We start from the raw sequence: 3,904 nt of genomic DNA, 5'->3' as shown, positions 1-3,904 counted from the left end.
TTATTTGATTTATCTCAACATCACCTTTGATAAGATGTAGCCCAGTTTTCATATCAGGTGTAGCACTACAAAAAAAAGGAGTTTAAAATGGTATTGATATTACAGCGGTTTTAAAGAATCGCCGTAATATCCAGACATTATGACATTTTTTGTTGCTGCCATAATTAGCTTTGTATTTGGTGGCGGTTCTGGTGATTATGGCAGTTTTGAACTGCCGTTTTCACACGTATATAAAATAAAAAAAAACTGCAATCCCTAGCTCATTGAATGAAACACATATACGACTCTCGATCTCCCTTCTATCTCTCCTATTCGTCTCCTCCGTGTAAAGAAGCTCTCCGACAACGCCGTTCTTTCCTCTAAGGCTTCTCCTCTCTTTGCCGGTTACGATCTCTCTAGGTACCTCTCCCTCTCAAGTTAAATTGAAATAGTTACTATGTTAGAGAAGCCAAAACCGAAACTGAAATTCTGTGTTATTTTGTTTTTTCTGTTAGTGCAGTAGAGACGAAGATTCCGGCGAGAGGCAAGGCTTTGGTGGCTACTGACCTCAGCATTTCGATTCCAGAAAGCACCTATGCCCACATTGGTGATTAAATTGCCGATTTCTTCATTTTTGTTCGGTTTACGGTTTCAAAATTGTTTTTTGTGCTGATTTTTGGGGGTTTTTGTTTCTCTGCAGCTCCGCGATCGGGTCTTGTGTTGAAGCATTCGATTGACGTTGGTGCGGGGGTGATTGACACCGACTACAGAAGACCGATTGGGGTGATACTATTCAACCAGTCGGCGATCTCAGATCTTCTTTCGGATCTTGGATCTTCCTTCCTCGCATCTGCCGTCGACACTGCTTGCAAAGCCAACGAGGTTATTTTCATAACTTTACCCCCTCCTCTCTCTCTCTCTCTCTCTGATCTCAGATCTAGTGCCAATGTCTTTAGCAGCTTCTGCTCTATGTGATTTGCGGTTGAGGTAGCATGGTGTGACTGTTTTATCTACTCTATCTGCTCTAGTGCTAATGTGATTGCCTGATTGAGTGATTGGTGATGGGGTGTGTCTACATTTTGTTGTTTCTCTTGCTTTCTCTTTTCTACTTATCTATTTTCAGGTGACAAGTACTACTTTCAAGTTTAAAATCCAAAATAGAATTCAATTTTCAAACTACTTTCTACTTCCTTATTTTAAAGTATTGATCTTCAGTTATCCAACTGAGATTGTGTGGGCAAACTGGAACTAAATCTGTCATTCTAGAATTAAATCTGCCATAAAATGCATTATTTGGTCTTTTTTATATATGTGCGTGTGCTTAACTAATACTGTGAGTATTTTTTAATCCATTATCCATATAATCTTCTCATATAATCCTTTCTTTAGTGCCTTTAATTTGCATCTGATATATTTTAATTTGGTTTTTAATCCTTCAGGTTGCTAGAGGGTGAAGTTACAGGAAACAACTTTGAGGCAGATATATACCATCCACTTGTGAGAAAATTTTGGTTGTAAATTGCAATTTGTAGGGAACCAAAAACTTAAAAAGTAATAGTTATTAAGTTGATGAAAAAAATATTTACAATGCATAATATCAATGGGAATCACTATACTGCTTGATGCTCCATAATGATGATCTAATGGTGTAGATCTCATATAAGTTGGTGGTGTAAAGTTATATTAAGATCTATCATTTTATTGGATTATCTTAGTGCATGATGTATCAAATTTATCTCAGTTCATTAATAGGATCATATTAAAACTTGAATTTAGTGATTATTAGCATTATCAGCAGTATGAGCCTCATGGGAATAGATCATCATCATCTGAAAATTTCACCACTAGTTAAAAAAGTCTAGTAGATTTTCTAATGAGGATTTATTCCCAAACCTCATATTGTTGCTGCACAAAAGTCATATGTAGCTGCTTTCACTCTTTTGCATTTTGAAATAGTTTACCTCTGCAGAATTTTAACTGAACAAACTCAAAACATTGAGATGTTTTCTTGATTCTACAGATAGAATAGCAGATCACAGCAATGGGGATGTTGCTGTCAATTCTTACTACTGCTACTTGGATTGAATGCCTACATAAACTGCATTTTTTCATATGTTTTTCATTATAATCTTATTTTGCATATGTTGTGCTGCATTAGGAGAACTTGATATCAAAAAGTGAGAAGGGAAAATTACTTGGCTCCAAAAATTCTGAGCTTAATAAGGTAATAGCTTCATGTTCTTTCATCTGTTAATATACAAATTATATTATACACTCCACTTTTGATGCTAAATTTAATTTTTCTAATTCCGAAACTTGTTTGTCAAGTAGCTAGCTAGTGTGCTCCATCAAATAATATAAATCAGTTTAATTTAAATCAGTTCAAACATTGCCATTTGTATTAACAGTTTTGGAAAAAAGCAAATTGTTGTCACGAAGGGTATGTATGTTTCTTTCTTTGTCCTATTTAACAAAAAATACTACTCCTAAAGGGAAATTAAACCATGTTATTTTAGGACGCATTTTATGTAATTTGACTATTCAAAGAAAATTATTCCCCTAATGTCAAGACATGTACAGTATAATAATATTTAATTTGTTTTGAGACTATATATATTTAATGGATTTAGTTAACTTATCTCCTAAAAACACATTTTAAGATTATCAATTAAAAAAATTGTATAAAAAATACAAAATTGAATTTTTAATGTATTTATTATTTATTTATTAAAGTGAAAAATTTAAAATTTTTACTAATAATAACATTAACTGTGTTCTTAGAAAATAAATTACCTAAAAATTTAAATATTTTGATATTTAATATTTTTCTTAAACTTAGTTTTTACGTTGCTCCGATATTAGAACAAGTAATCCATAAAAAGAGATTTCTATGGTATTTGTTCGGATTGGCCTAATTCTGTTCCATCTCTGCCTACTCATAAGCTTTTTGTGCGTCATAAGCCACATAAAGCTCTTAACTCTTTGTATCCCTTTAATTTCCAGTCCCAACTTAAGTCCCAAACATGGTCTTGTGTCTCACCATAGTTATATAAGTTGTCTTGGTACTCATCTGAATTATAGGATCTTGATTCCTCTCATACAAGCTATATAACGTTTTAGCCCATAAAGTATTTTTTCATGAGCGAGTCTCCGAATAAATTTTGCTAAAAAGGCTTTATCCATTATGTGTAAGTTTTTGAATCCCAAACCTCCTAACCTTGAGTAAATTAATCAAATAATACAAAATGTGTGACACAACACAACTTTTTCTGGATTTTCTTCTTGTTCATTATAAAATTGAAATCTTGGATTGATATGTTATCCCACTTGTCTTGTTTGTTCACGGGCTAAATTGCTTTTTTGTAATTGACAGAATTTATAAATGGAATGAATATTCTGCAAAATTGTATTGATTGAATTATTATAGAAGTTACATGAATAGAAGTACATGCTATGACTATAATTCTGACTAAGTAACATGATAACTAACTAACTTGCTTTGACGATAATTCTGACTCTTATCTCTATAATTCTCATTAGCCTTACTCAAGCTCATGGTTAATTTTTGAGTAACCTTGAGTTTCAACCTGAATTTATGAAACTAATATTGAAAAAGTGACTTAATAAAAATGGTTGCCACTTGATAGTTAATGCTAGTAATATATACCCTTTGATAAAACTGTTGAGTGACTATATTGATTTTAATGAATCTGTTGGTGATAATTTTTCATGTGACACGGCTTTAATATTCTTCAACTCTTGCTGCTAGCTACTTTACTTTAAAAGTTTCAAGTTTTAATATTTGCTGAGAAAGAAAGAAAGAAGGAAAATTATCATTTGAAAGAGGTAATTATAATTTTCTTATATTTTCTTTTAGAAAATTATTTAAGTAAGTTTTTAATATCTAATTTGTGCATACAAGAAT

The 3,904-nt window shown here is 32.1% G+C and overlaps 1 protein-coding gene across 11 annotated transcripts in view; it reads left to right on the top strand.

The window, feature by feature from the left end:
- The window catches only part of LOC107643800, a 30,479-nt gene continuing 26,575 nt past the window's right edge, over positions 1–3,904 (top strand). For 2 of the 11 annotated variants that reach the window (XR_002363317.1, XR_002363319.1), the window contains exons 1-5: positions 240–399; positions 500–586; positions 680–861; positions 1,419–1,476; positions 2,000–2,203. The gene's annotated coding sequence lies outside the window, so the exon portion shown is untranslated. Of the gene's footprint in view, positions 400–499; positions 587–679; positions 862–1,418; positions 1,477–1,999; positions 2,204–2,387; positions 2,420–3,748; positions 3,768–3,904 lie in introns of those variants that run through there. The other 9 variants (XR_002363321.1, XR_002363323.1, XR_002363320.1 and 6 more) reach the window with 8 other exon arrangements.

The sequence above is a fragment of the Arachis ipaensis genome, chromosome B05 (assembly GCF_000816755.2).
Source record: "Arachis ipaensis cultivar K30076 chromosome B05, Araip1.1, whole genome shotgun sequence".
Lineage (NCBI taxonomy): Eukaryota > Viridiplantae > Streptophyta > Magnoliopsida > Fabales > Fabaceae > Arachis > Arachis ipaensis.
Note: the sequence above shows the minus strand (reverse complement) of the source record. Positions and strands in the feature narration are given on the sequence as shown.